Genomic DNA, 16,001 nt, shown 5'->3' on the forward strand with positions numbered 1-16,001 from the left:
CCTTTCAGGGTGGCAGGCAGAGTCCAGGGCACAAGTGTGCCCAGCAAATATGTTCTCTGACAGAGGTTGATGGCTGGCTCTTAGAGGTTTTCCAAGGGTGAGTGGGGCTATGTCAAGCAATGAGAAAGGGTACTTACTGTATTGCATTCTGAAACAGGAAGCATTCACCTCCTTCCTGCTTGCTGTGAAATCCAGCTATCTTTCATGATCCATGCCAAAGATATTAAATCAAGTGGGAATAAACAGAAGGAGGTTCATCTATCATTCTGTAGGACAACCTTTCATTTTGGCACCAGCCCTACCCTGGCAGATCCCATTACCCCTTCTTGTTTCTAATTTGAAAACGATGCTGTTTACTGTCAAGAGTGGCAATGGGCTTTAGTGTTAAGAAATATATATATATATATTCTTGTTAACTACTTTCGTGTCGATCTCGACCCATGGCAACCCTATGGATGAGACATCTCCAGGCCTCCCTGCCCTCTACTGCTCTCCCCAGCTCCTGCAAATGCATATTTGTGGCACCTTTAATAAAGTCCATCCATCTAGCATGTAGCCTTCCTCTCTTTCTACTTCTCTCCACCTTTCCTAACATTATTGTCTTTTCCATTTATTCATGCCTTCGCATGATGTGTCCAGAGTATGACAGTGTAAGTCTTGTCATCTTGGCTTCCAGGAATATTTCTGGCTTGATCTGCTTTAGGACCCATTTGTTTGTCCTTTTGGATGTCCATGGAATCCTCAGCACACTTCTCCAGCACCACATCTCAAATGAGTTGATTTTCCTCCTATCTTCTTTCTTGACTGTCCAGCTCTCAGATCTATACATTTTAATAGGGAGTACAATGGTCTGTATGATTCAGAGTTGTATGTCGTTGCATTTTAGGATCTTTTCTAGTTCTTTCATAGCCAACCTCCCCATTCTTAATCTTTTTCTGATTTCCTGCCTGCAGTCCCCATTCTGATCAATGCGAACTCTTTTACAACATTATGTGCTGCTTTCAGCATATGCTGAAAACAGTGCTGCTTCTTCCTGTGCCATGTGCCAGAAGAAACAATGGTGTGAGTGCCCATGGTGCGAGCATACCACCGTGGCCACACGCCACCACAAGCACGAGTCCCATTACTTGTAATGGGGCTCGAGCTTACGTGCTTTTCCTTTTATGCGAGGGAGTCCGGAATGGATCCCCCATGTAAAAGAAGGGCACACTGTATTTCTATTTCCTCATTGTCTAGTTTGAATGTGTGTAAGTTCTTTATGTTCAACAGTAAACCTGCCTTTGTACTTTCTTCTTTGATCTTCCTTAGTAGTTGTTCCAGATCTGTGAGGTTCTCTGCTAGTATCATGGTGTCGTCAGCATATCTCAGATTGTTGATAAATTTAAGAACATGAAGCCTCAGACAATAATTTCCCAGTATCTAGTCATATATTTGCTAACCTGGCACATAATTGTCCTTGTTTTGATTTAACAAACTATTCATCGTAATCCACTAATTGTCAAGTAAGAAATTTTCTTCTTTAAGTTAATAGCAGAGACCTTGGGGTTCAGTCAATACTATTACAAAAAGTTTGATTTTTTTTGAAAAAAATAAAAATAAAAACTCAGAGCTGACAAACAATGGCATTAATCTCCAAGTACTATGCTGCTGCTGAAGCCCAATCATGTACAAAAGATGCAAGACAGAAATAGTACTGCTGCTTGCTCTCCCCACATGGGTCTCCCACCAGGGGGTGTACCTATGTGGGGGGACCAAGCAGCAGTGCTGTTTCTGTATCACATGAAAAGGGAAAGGGGGGGGGGGGGGGAATCTGTAGCACCACTGAGACAGATTTATTATAACAACAACTAATAGACTAAGTCAGTTTAGCACATCAAAACCAGATGAAAACACACACACACTGCACTAGTGAATGCCTGAACATAGTCTGTTACCCATGATACCTACAAATCACTAAACCATCTTGTATCTTTGGAAGTCACTCAATAAAATCTTTCTAAGAAAATTACTTTCTTTGTTAGCCAGCAAAATCTAAGCCCTATACAAACGGGCAACAAGCGCTATCCTGGGGCCGAAATTAGGGCTCAGGAGCATGGGGCGACTGCACGCTCCTGAGCCCTATCACACCATAATGGTGCACTCCCATCTACACAGGTCACCATGATGATGTATGTGCAGCGTATAGTCCAAATGGCATGGTGCTATGTGGACACCATCAGCATGCATGAGGGTGCCAATGGTGCCATGTGAGCGCCCTAAAAAAAATTGCCGGGAGCAGGGGTTTTTTAGAGCTCCCGGAGACCATAGCATTTGGTTGCTACAGCCTGTGTGTGGGGCAGAAAGGAACGCCAAGATACCTTTCTGCCCCACACAAGCTTTTTAAGTCAGAGAAGAAAGATGCAAGTTGAATGTCTCTGCAACAGGAAACTCAGGGGTTAAGCCAAGAATACCAGTTCTTGTGGAAAGACAGGCTATAAATAAAGGTTGTAGTAGCGATGATGATAATGATGATGATGATGATGATGATGATGATGATGATGATGATGATGATGATGATGATGATGATGATTGCAAAACAGAGCCCCCCCCCCAATGATAAAATAATGGCTTTTACATCAGGGGTGGGCAGAAGATAAATTAGGTTGTATTGGTAGATCTCTCAATTTCAGTGGAGTTATCCATGGTGCTGAATCCATTTAGAGGACAAGTTCAGTGTCTTACATAGCTCCTTCAAAGTTTGGGCCCAGGCCAAAGCAGATTTCCTACACTGCTGTCTTGGAAGTCACCAGATGGCACTGCTGGTAGATCAGCAAAGGTTTCCACCTATTAAGAGTTTAATTATTGTGATCTGAACTTGATTTCTCCCCCCTCATATTCCCAGTTTCTCTAATGCCTTATTTAGCTTGCAAGAGTGAGGAGAGAGACTGTGAAATTAACTATTTGTAAGCTGCTCTCGAATGGTGAATTTTAAATCATCAATTTGAAATGTGGATTTTTGTGTCTTATTTTTCCTTTTAAACTGATGTGTGTGTTTTAACTGATGTTGTGTTTTTAATTAATGTTATGTATTTGTTAATCTGTTGTTGTTCCCCACTTCGATCCATGGGAAGAGTGGGTAAAAGAAATAAATGTTGTTGTTGTGACATTTTTGGCTCAAGAATGGAATGTAAATGCTCCAGGCAAACAAATTGGAGGCAGGGGAATAAAATGATTCCCTTCTACCCCTGGTTTATACTGTCAAAATCAAGATCGTTTCTAGTAATGATGAGTGAATCTTTGTCTAAAAGGCCTTGGATCATATGTTTTTGTACTCTTTGCAAACAAATTTCTGGACTTCCAAGATTGTCCTGGAAGCCAGAGTACAACCCTCCATTATTCTATGTAATAGAGAGACAGCCTGGACAGAAAGAAGTACAAACCTTTGTGACTTAAAAGGAAATTACATTTAAAGCAAAATGTGCAACAGGTACCTATGTTTGTTGGCAGCTGAGCCAAAATCCTACCAGTCAGATCTGGGGCCAGAGCAATTTCAGACACTGAAAACTACAGAGCTTGGAAATGTTGGCTGTTTTAAGGGATGGGAGATTCTGAGAATTGTAATCTGAAATGTACATTTTCCAACTGATGGATGAATTTTGATCATGTTTGTAGAAAGAAGGAAAGTAAAATAGAGGGCAACAGAAAAGAGGACATTGGCTTGTTGATGGTTATGGAAACATCTTGAGCTAGGCAGTTACAATTGAGTGAAGTACATATCACCTCTAGAACTGTGCATCCTCTGCTATATAGCTATAAAATACTTACACTTTAGGTCTCACAGCCCTATAGTGCTATACCAGCAGAAGGCTTTTTGAGGAGATTATTTGTGTATAAATCTACAGCGCTAAATAAATAAACAACAACAACAACAACAATAATAATAATGGAGAAGGCATGAAAAATGTTCCATTCTTGAAACTCCTTCCCATCTGAAATGTTTCTGAACAGCATTATAAGATTCCAGTCCTAGAGAACTTGGAGCCTTGTACAGGATCATTCCTCTTAGAGAACAGGAATATGCTGCAATATGTAGTATCTGGTCATATTTGTTGTATTTATTTTCTCATTCCTCCCAGCACTAAATACAAGACAGTAGCTTTCCTTCTGAGTACCACTCAGGAGTCTAGTTCCTTCACCGCTGTCTTTCCAAGTCCTAATCTTCTTCTGACTTCCACTCTGATTAATGATCAACGTATGAAAAATCCTGAACTATTTCAATGTCTTCATCATCTACTTTAAAGTTATCTAAACTCTCCATGGTTGTTATGTTTGCTGAAAGACCATCACTTGTGAATCCCTTAAAAAGAATTGCAAAAAAAGTATTGGCAACTGTATTTAGGTGTTCAGACTTCACAAAACAAAGACAGCCGTCCCAAAGACGTGTCACTGAAAAAGAGAATGAAAGAGAACAGTCAGATTTGCATGCACCAGTTTAGTTTATATAGATGCAAATATGGAAATATATGCCTCCATATATTTGCCTTTATTTTTTAAAAAAATAGGGTTCAGCATTTTTGATAGCTTTTTCAAAGCTGGAACGAAAACTCAAAGTGGATTCACTCATTTGGAAACCACCAACCTACACTGATGATAGTAAACTAAATTTCAAAGGTTTCACTTTTATTGACTCTTCAGATCCAGAATATGATGTAATTGTTGAAAAGCAATGGAAATGGAATAGGTCAAATTGAAGGTTGCCCAATTACAAGCTTTCACGTTTTTTGTGGAAATTTCTGTGGACTATTTAACTGCAAACATTGCTGAGCTGATCACACTGTTGCACAGATGCATTTGCTCAAATTAAGGAGCAGAATCCCTGCATTAATACCAACCAATTTATCTACAGGTTTCCGGATGTTTTATTTTCAGCATCTCATCAAAAAGATAGGTATTGGTAACCATTTAGCACTCCATTGAAACTTTGTATAGAGAAACAAAAGACACTAATTAGGATACCTGACTACACAGCTTCACTCAGAATTGCTGTGGGGCCATGAAATATGAGAGCTCCACTTTTTCTCTGGCTGATTAATCAAGTTCAGAAATTGAGCTCAATAGCTGTTCCTGACACTCAAACTCAATAGCTATTCAATGTGTGCTCCCACTCTTGCTGCCTCACCAATGGGAAAGTATGGGCAATGCCACAATGCAGACACTGTATTTACTAATTACCAATACTTTGCTAGACTTGCAAGACGATATGCATTGGTAGGAGAGATTAAATAATCCTTGGAGTCCCTACCAGTAACACAATTCTATACTATCTCACAATCTATGCAATAATTCATAGTGCTTGTCTGTGTCTGCCTGTTATGCTATATGAATCATCTTTTTTAATCACAGAGTCACTACACTTGGTATGTTGTCCAATGTAACCAAAACAACAACCATAGTCAGGTTTTCTGCTTTTGTTGTTGTTGTTGTTGTTGTTTTGCTATAAGCACACAAATACAAATTTCAAGACAAATGGGCCGATTTTGGCTTTGGAGAGAATTGTTGGTTTGAGTCTATTTTGCATGGAATCTGATCAGAATTTTTTTTTACAGACTATAGGTACAACTTTTGTTTCATGAAAATTATAAGCATTTTCAATTGAGTTGAGGTGTTGGACTAGAACTTTTACCATGCCCAGGCACATGGACCCTTGAACAGGGAGGGGATTCTTACATTGTTGATCCTCCTAAGGAATGATCAGAAGCGCACTTACATGATCAAGCACCAAAAAATTATTAAGACAACTATAGCAGTTGAGTCCTCCAAAGAATGATATACTGAATGCAATCAGTCCTATGCATACTTAGCAATAGCAATAGCAAGTACATTTCTATACTGCTTATCAGTGCATTTAAGCACTTCCTAAGCAATTTACAAAGTGTAAGCTAATTGCCCCCAACAATCTGGGTACACATTTTAGCGACCTCGGAAAGATGCAAGCCTGAGTCGCACTTGAGCCCTTTTGCTGGTATTGAACTCGCAACCTTATGGTTTGTGAATGAGTGACTGCAGTACAGGCATTTAACCACTGTGCCACCTTACCTGGGAGTCAGCTGCTATGAACATATGAAAGTGACATCTATGAGATATCAACCATGACCCCCAGATGCCTAGGTCAATTGCTGCCAGTTTCCATCCCACCGGTGAATTAAATTTTTTTTTTAAAAAAAAAAAAAAGATTGTCCCCAAATGCATCACTTTACAGTTGTTTTCACCTACTTTTCATTCACTTTAAGGCCCATTCTAAAGTTTAGAGAGAACTGTTTTGAAACCCTTCACAGTCGTTTATTTCTTCTTCTTACCAAACTAAATAATGGACAGTTGACCCTCCATATTCGCTAGGGTTAGGGGAACAACACCCCCATGAATATGGAAAAACCACAAATAACAAAAACACTGTTTTTACCTAAGAGGACACCTCTCTAGGAATCTCTAGGTCTTCCAGTGCAACTCTGTGGTCAATGTTCAACATACACTGACCATAGAATGGCACTGGAGTTTGAAATGGTCTTTCAGTGCAACTTTTAGTTAAAGTTGACCACAGAGTTGCACTGGAGGACCTAGTCAGTCCTAGAGAGAACATATTAATGATATCCGTGAATAATCAAATCCGCAAATATCAAAGCCGCAAATATGGAGGGATGACTGTATTGTCATTGGCAAGTATGACCATCTCATGGTGCACCCTTAATACCAGGTTTTGTATCAAGAGATTCTCCAGACCACAAACTTACTAGATATACACATTCTGTATTTCTTTTGAGCGTAATATCTGTGTAATCCTGATATCTTCCAATAGGTCTCCACCACAGCTATTGCTTTTAAAAAGAATGTAGTAGCAAGTGCATACCTGCATGTAGGCATAATTAGTAACAACCTTCCTGCCAGTGTTGAGCCTCCTCCCAAAAAATTCCAGGGTCTCTGCCTAGCCAGGCTGGAATGGTGGGATCCAGGTCCTCTGGATGAGGAAGACTGTTTGCCATTTGTAGTGGCCTCTCTTATCCAAATATACATAATTCCCACATGTACACACATGATTCATTGCCAAGAATGGGTCCCTTTTCTTCATCTCACTACCTCCTGCTTCCCCCACTCCCATCATTTCATGTGAGTTTCTTCCCAGAATCTCCTTATTTTGGAAGGAAATCAAGGTCTTACTAACAAAAAAAAATCAAATTACACCTGCCAGATCACAATTAGCCTAGCTTAGCCTTTCCTGCCCTCTCATATGAGCACCCTGTGATGGATTTTCTTTGTACCACACACAGGAAACGTGTCCATTTTTTTCATTTCTTCCAAGTACTCAGCATGCCTGAGCATTTCACCTTTCAAAAATAGGGGAAGCCTTATAATGCAGTTTGATTTAAATTATTACCCCGCTGTACTGTTTCTTTGAGCCGCTATTTTTCCTGCCTCTTCCAACTGCTGAACACAATCGCTGCAGCTCAATTATTAAAGAGAGTCTAAAAATAACTTCACAAAAGCCTGTCTGCAAAGCAAAATCATTCAAACACCATGAGACAGGCCAGACAGAAGATGCATAGTTTTTTTAAAAAAAAATCTGATGGGGAAAAAATATATCAGTAATAAAAATTACAACAATAAAAATACAAAACAACCACGATAGGCACTCTGAATGCCTTTTCCCCCTTCCTTTGGAGCTTTGGGAACTTGTACTTCATTATAGGCATTTCACTGCCAGAACAGCTACTTTAATGAAATATTCAACCTTGTCATGTTCACTTACGTCTTAGTTTGGCATGTCTGGGACACTGTACATATGGGGATGGAACTCATACCTCATCTACTTGCCCAATTCACACTTCACAGGCTGAATCAGATGACAGAATAAAATAAAAGTACCCTCTTCTCAAGTAAACTATGTCATTTATTGTTGTTGCTATCGGTAGTGGTGATAGTGATGGTGATGCGATCACTGTCATCTATTTACTCACTACATAACTCTTCTGTCTTTCAGAGCCAGTTCAGATTTCACAGGTTGAATCAGATACCAAATATACCTGTGTTTTCCAATGGCAAAATAAACACATGGTAGCATCAACTGTGAATGAGGCCTAGAGATTTAAAACAGTTGGGTGGCCACAGAACTTCCACTGATTCCTGTAGAATGTAAAATATTGTACAAGATGCAAGCAGTTAAACTTTAAGAGAGCTAGCTGCCTCATGCTATAATTAATTAATTGCCAAGATAGAATGATCATCACCTTACAGGTGACTAGAATAAACATATCTAAATGTACATGTACTTTGGCAAGATAATGTCCACATTCTCTCCCTCCCTTCATATTTTAATTCAACAATTTTTCTCCCTATTCTTTATAAATTGTTATTGTACATTATATTCCATATTGTACAATATATTACATATTATTTTGTAATACATTACATTACACCTGTTTTTCCCTCATTTTCATCATCTATTACAATATCTTCCTTTTCAGTTTCTCATTATACCATTTCCTCTAACTCATATTCTTTCCACTTTCTCCATTCTTCTTCTGAAGATGCCATGTATGCCATGTATGTTTGCCATCCATCTTCTTGATTCCTATCTATTTGTTATTTCATTTTTCTTCTTTCCTTCAGTTCTTTTCTGTCCTATTCCCTTCTCAAGCTCCCTCATTCATCCTTTATATTTTTTCCTCCCTCTCCTTCTTTTTCTTTCATCTCATTCCCCTTCCACCTTTTCTTTTCTTTTCCCGTTTATTCCTTTCTTTTCCTTCTATATTCTGTCACGCTGCTCCAGTCAACACTTCTTTTTGCCTTCTAAGTTATTTGCTTTCTCACACTTAGTCTCTGCATTCCTACTTCCTCTCACCTTCTCACTTTCTGTGTACTTTCTTACACATGCTGTTCTGTTTGCTTTTTTTTCTTTTTAGAATTTCCACATTCTGAATACCTTAAAGGCCCCAGATCCCATCTGATCTTGGAAGCTAAGCTGAATCAGGCCTGGTTGGTTGTGAGACCTCCAAGCAATCTCCAGTGCTGATATGTCAGAGAAAGACAATAGCAAACTGTCTCTCAGTATTCCTTATGAGAAAACCCTGTACAATTCATGGTGTGACCATAGATTGACTTAAGGTACAGACATAATAATAATAATAATAATAATAATAATAATAATAATAATAATAATAATAATAATAATATAATAATAATACATTTTATTTATAGACCGCTATTCCGCAATGATCATAGCGGTGTACGGTAAAAAATTGCAATACAATACAAAATACAATGTGACAGTTAAAAGAGGGAGAAGTCTCGTCCGTCAGGCAATCCCTGATGTTGCTGGGTCTGCCTGATCGCTCCCTCTGAGGCCGAGATGACAATTAAGAAGGGAGGGGTCTCTTCCTTCAGGCAGTCCCTGATGTTGCTGGGTCTGCCTGATTGCTCCCTCCATAGACCTATACAGACAGGCACAACCCCCAGTTTAGGGTTTTCAAATTTTATACAACTGTGTAAGAAACTGCAAACATAACCATCATTTTGGTTTTGTAAGCCAATGAGATGATTTGTGATCTAAATTTCAGAATTCTGGTTTGGATTCAAGATCTAGCTTGGATCTGGTCAAGACTGATCCAGACCATATTGGGTTCTGGTCCAAATTAGGGAGTCCATGCATAGCTCTGTTGTCTAGAGAACTCTACTTAGACATGGAAATAGTAGACCCTGAGGTTGGTGTTACTTGGTGTGTGGGGGGGGGGAGGGGGGTTGCCCGCAACTGCCTTGCCTTCCCCCCCAGCCAGCCACTCACACAGATCCCTGCAGAGCCCCCCTTCAAAATGCACTCAGAGTCTGGTATGGGTGCTCTCTGAGCAGCTGTTCTGAACCGTGAAGGCACTGCCCTCCTCAGCAACCAGCTCTATTGAGGGGGGCAGCACTGCATTCCCTGGATGTCCCATTTAGGGTCCTGATTGGCTGTTTGGCAAATGGAAAAGTACCCTTTCTTGCTCACCCAGCAACTGTGCCAGTTCCTGTAGGTGTACCACCCCACCAGGTGACACCCCCCAATAAATTAAGACACCTTCTGAGGTGTCAGACAGTGCAGACCGTACCCCCTGCAACCCCCTAGTGATGCCACTGGGGTAGACTGGAAAGGTCTTCACCAATTCTCTATTCATAAATTTGAAAATAAGCCCTCATATTCCCAAATGGCACAAGCCTGTACTGCAAGATGAAACAAGACTGCAATAACTCACATCTCTAGAAGTTCTCACAGCTCACAGAAATGCTGAGGGTGCAACATTGAGCTGGTGATGAAGATGTTTGGGCAATTATTATTAGTGTCTGTATCATGTTCATGCCTTGTTTAATTTTCCCCTGATGATAAAATTATCCTCCTTTGTATGAAAGCAATTCCAAGTATGTGAAACCACCCCATAATAGAGAAGAAGAAAAGCACAGGCATATAGGCAGCTGTGCTGGGTCAGTAGGTGGGAATGTCTGGTATATATGAATTTCTAGTTACAGATTGTTTGGATAAACAAGATTTTTCCTGTGTTCATGCACTTTATTTCAATTAAGGAGAGTACCACATAATCAATATTCACTAAATCATAAGTTTTTATTGGATTAGTCATTGATTGCTTCATACAAATTCACTTTATCGTGAATCTTACAATATTGAACAATAATTTTCAAATAAAATACCTACTTTTTCATGTATGCTCAATGTTTACCATGTTTATAGTTTGAAAAAAATTAAATCTACTTTGATATTTATTTTATCTCTCCATTCTCTTATTTTATTCTAATATATTATATGAGTATAGTAAAATAAAATAGACAAAGCTTGTAACTTTGTCATTTTTTTATTATTTTATTTGGAAATAAAATATGAAGTACATGATTACAAAAGCAGAAAAAGAAGAATTGAAACAAAATATTGAGTGCATGTTATCTTCACATTTTAGATTAATGATAATATTTTGCATGGTAACATTGTTATTAAAAGGCAATGTACTAGTAATTACTTTTCCAAAGTTACTTGTCACTCGTTCAAGGTTACTTGGGACATTAGAATACTGAGTGAATACTTTGGAAGAATATTCTGTTAACTTTTTTCAGCAAGGAAAAAACCTACCATAATTGCGTGTCCTTGAATGCCTGCATTGTCCTTATATCCCTACTTCAGACATCAGACTCAAGATCCTGACGGACTTGAGAACTGCAGAGTTTGTTTTCTTTTTCACTTGCTGGAAAACTTGCCAGCTTTCTTTTCACTTGCTGTTTTAATTTTTCTTGCTGGAAATGAAGAAGGAAGCTTCTACGAATAAGCATGGGCAACTAGGGGGCAACAAATGTTGGCGCATGTAGTTAAGCTTTCTTACTACTTAAGCTTTCTCTTTATAGCTTTGTAAGATTTCTCTTTATAGCTGGTTAAGGTTTCTCCTGATACCACATGCTCTGATCATTCCCTGTTCTGAGAAGTAATATTTTAAAACTTAACATCATCCTCTTCTTCATCTTCTTGCTCCCTCATTTTTACTTTGTCTTTCTTGTAGCCTTAGGTTTGTTGTTGCTGCTGTGTGCCTTCAAATCATTTCCGACTTATGGAGACCCTATCATGGTTTGTTTTGTGTGTGTTTTTGGCAAGATTTGTTCAGACATGGTTTGCCATTGCCTTCCCTGAGGCTGAGAGCATGTGACCTTCCCAAGGTCACCCAATGGGTTACAAACCCTGCTTTCCAGAGTTGCAGTCCAACACTCAAACCACTAACCACTTCTCTCAAAAATCTCAAAGACCTAGTAGTCTGATAGGGGGAAAACATTCTTTTAAATAGCTTGGATTCAAGTTGTATTTGGTTTTATTTATCCTAAAATGCACTTTGTATTGAGAACCCAAGCAGGTAATGAAGCTTTCACTTCACTGAAGACTTTAGTTGTATCTCTGAACTATAACTTCTTCATTTGCTAACAATCCAGAAACCCATTGAATGCAGCCCACATGCAAAATAATGGCCTGGGAAAGAAGACAAAGAATTGGTATACAAGTAGCTCAGTCCCAAAATTTGTTCTCAGTTCCTTGTGCACAAATCCCTTTATTACAAATGTACTGTTGTTTCCCCCAACTCTTCTTGATTGTAGCTACCTGATTTAAAGGGGGGGAGAGGAGGTTGAAACACTTTTGCATTTTTGCCATTCTTCTGATTTAGTATATATTACTAGGGTTGCCAAGTGAGGACCACCACAGGATCTAAGAGTTCAGGGCCAAAACCTCAGACCTGGGTGTGACCATTTGTGATGTCTCAAGGAGCAGCTCCAAATGAAGTTGTAAGGGCAATTTTATAAGCAGAAGCCCCAGTGATGTCATTAAACAGGTTAACTTACGCTGGGATATACTTCTTCACTAATTTCTTTCTTAGACTAAACAGTGAGTAATTTTAGCAGAAGCACACACACACACACCTCTCAGAAAGAAAGCATTTGTGAACTGTATATTTCAAAAACTATTTGCAGTTTGGGAATTATTCGACACAAAATGCATCCATGGCATTTTTGTGCAAAGAATAGCACTTTCTTCAGAGGAAACAGAATAATTTTGTGCACAAAAATATCACATGTAGAATAAGTCTCAAACTGTAAAAAATTCTCATCAATCCAGGAGTCTTCTCTTTGGGGTGGTTCCCAATATGCAAGAAACATATTTTTGGACCATATTTCAAATATTTCCAAATATTCATTCAATTTCTAACCTTACAGCTCAACCAAAGTTGGACAGAGTGAGTCATTCATACCAAAAGCACCAAATCTAACAAATGAGTTATATAGCTAGAGATATATTTCAAGGCAGCACTTCTGCCCTGAGATTCATTGCCTTCACCCAGATGGCTGGAGAAGATGGTCCAAGCCCTGAAGTTTGGGGATCTTAGATACAGTTGCCCCTTAGTATCAACTGGAATTTTGTTCTAGGACCCCCTGCGGATGCCAAAACACATTGATGCACAAATCCTTTTAAATACAATGGGGAAGAAAATTGGTGATCCATATACAAAATCAAGGTTAGCTTTTTAGATTTTTTTTAAAAAAAAAAAAAACAATCTGTGGAAGGTTGAATGTCCATGGATACAGAAGGGCTGACTGTGTAACATAGGCAGGATACATACCTCCATTTTGTAGCATGGCGGCAGCAGCAGTAGAGTTAGAGAGCGCGCACCATTCACATGCTCCCTAATCCTAGTACATACTAGGCTAACCCTATTATGTACTGGGAGTGAAAAATGGCGGCGCCCTGTCTACATGGGCGCCACCATTTTGACATGATGGATGCCTAGTGTCTGCACACCCCGGCGCGCTTGTGATGCTGCAAGTGCGCCATTGGCGCATTGCAGCATCACAAGTCCACCGCAAGAAGAACCCACTTTTTGCGGGATCTTTTTGTTCCACAACAGAGCCGCACAGTTTGGCAGCTGTGGCTCCCTCACAGAGCAAACCAGGGCAGTGGGAGACTGCCCTTTTTGGGTGGTCTGTATCCCGTCATAGATCACCCTCCCTTACCTCTGTAGTAAGATTGAAGATTGAAACTAGTCAGTTGCTTGTAAAGCTCACCCACCATTGTGAGTAGACTGTAAAATGTAAAACAAAAAATTCAGTTCTCCTCTTCATATATTTGGATGCTGACAGAGACTTTCAGTTGTTCAGTTGCCGTTTCCCAAAATGATATCAATGTTAGGAAGCCTGCAATAAAAGAATCAGCACCAGCATGCAATGGAATTAATTTCAGGGCTTGATACTTATTGTTATTCAGTATACTGTAGGCATAAAGCATCAGTCAACGAAGTGTGTTAAAGTCTAACTGTTTGCATTTTCCCACACTGGCCAATCAGATGCCTCAGGAAAATCTACAAAATATCCAAAAGCCCTCTCTTGTTATTGTTATCCAGTGGCTTGTATTCAGAGACAATTTGCTTTTGATCTTGTACACACAGATAGAACTGTGTAGACAACAAAGCATGTATGACCCCCTCTCCCTAATTTGATCCACAGCCTGATATGGTCTGGGCCAGTCTTGACCAGATCCAAGCCAGGGTTTGAATCCAAACCAGGATTCAGAAATTTGGATCACAAATCATTTCATTGGCTTACAAACCAAAATGATTATAACATTTTGTAGTTTCTCAGACAGATGTATAACATTTGGAGACATATCGGACCCTGATGTCTGTCTGTGTGTTTATGTCTATATCTGTGTCTAGGTCTAATCACCAATTTGTAAGCCACTCAGAGCATTTCAGAAGATTGAGGTATAAATGCAATAAGATAAATAAATAAACAAATAAAATATGTCTGTGTTTGTGCCCTCAAGCAAAATATGGGGACGCGATGAATTTTGTAGGCTTTCTTACAAGGAATACTCAGAGGTGGTTTGCTATTGCCTTTCTCTGACATATAACACTTGAGATCCCTTGGTTGTCCTCCATACAAGTACTAACTAGGCCTAATCCTGCTTATCTTCCAAGATTAGATAGACTTTGGGGCATTCAGGGTATTCATACTTCATTGTGAAAATTAGCCTGCTAAAGTTCATGTAAGTTCAGGTATGTTTGTTCTAGTCACTTGTAAGGCAACTGTTCCATCTTTAATGCTGCTTTTTTCCCTGGCATTGTTGCTCAAGCATTAGGGCACCCAGAATACCTAAAACATCTCCAAGTTGTACATCTAAAGAAGTTCACTACAGAAGAGCAAAGGCATTATGATGGGCAGTGGGGGGACCAAGGAGACAGGTAGCAGTTATACGATAGAGTAGACCGCAACAGGTAGACAGAGGGGAGAGCACTGGCCTTCAGATTTTTTTTTTTACACTGTGGATCATACAGCATCAGCCGGGTAACTAGTTTAATTGCTTGCATTTTGTAAAACATGTTACACTCAATAGACATTGTGAGGCCAGCCAGCTATTTGAAATCTCTAGGCCTCATTCACAGTTGATAGTACTGTTTATTTTGCCATTGAAAAACACAGGTACATTTGATATTTTTATTCAATTTGTGAAGCGTGATTTGGCTCTGAGAGATATAAGAGTTATATAGTGAGCAAACAGATGGCACTGACATCATCATTATCATCACCATCACCACCATCAATAACAATAAGAAATGACACAGTTTAGTTGAGGAGAGGGTACTTTTGCTTTATTCTGCCAGCAATCCAGTTGTCAATATTTGATGACAATGAATAGGGATAATGAGAAGATGCTTTATCACAGTCCGTTGAAATCTCCCTGATGATGCCACTTAAGTTGTTTCATGAGCTAGATTGGTATTAGAAAACTCTATCCCATAGAAAGTTCCATCTTTTATCACTCCATTGCTTCCACTGTTGCTTCTGGAGTGAGGTGTAATTCTGTAAACTTCTACTGCCAGGGAATTCAGCACTCCTTGTTCCTATCCCCAGTGCATGTTTGCTGGACCTTTTCTCCCTCTTTTCTGAGCAAGATCATTTGGTGCTGTAATGTTCAGGCAATTTATTCATTTGTTAGCTGTAGTGAACTCAGATATTAAGGCTAAGAAGATCCCCTTCCATCTTCCCCCTGGCTTTTCTATATTGACTTTGATAGCTTTGCCTTCCATGGAGAGGAGGTGATCACAGGAGATGGGATGATATCAGAAGGGTCATCTCATGCTGACATGGGGGATGACTTTTTTTGCTGCTACCCAGGTAAGAGATCTTCTTCATCAAGTAAACAGAGGAGTTCAGAAGCTATCTCAGAGAGGTCCCTATCTCCTCCAGTCATGTGCTTTGCTCCATCTATTCTACCTCCCAACTCCCATTCCATCTACAACCACCTTTGGTATAGACACCACCCAATCCTGTTCAGTTACAATAAAGAGTTTAGCGCACAACTTTTCAAAAAAACGACATACCGCTGCCAAATTCAATTCTGACTTGGGATGTATCCTGATATTATCACATGCATTTTGCTGCCAACGCCACCAGCCAGGTGA

General features: G+C 39.5%; 1 protein-coding gene across 1 annotated transcript in view; it reads left to right on the forward strand.

The window, feature by feature from the left end:
* ARPP21 (cAMP regulated phosphoprotein 21) overlaps window positions 1-16,001 on the forward strand; it is a 257,279-nt gene that overhangs the window by 30,019 nt on the left and 211,259 nt on the right. The gene's annotated exons all lie outside the window — the stretch shown is intronic.

The sequence above is a fragment of the Sceloporus undulatus genome, chromosome 6 (assembly GCF_019175285.1).
Source record: "Sceloporus undulatus isolate JIND9_A2432 ecotype Alabama chromosome 6, SceUnd_v1.1, whole genome shotgun sequence".
Taxonomy (NCBI): domain Eukaryota; kingdom Metazoa; phylum Chordata; class Lepidosauria; order Squamata; family Phrynosomatidae; genus Sceloporus; species Sceloporus undulatus.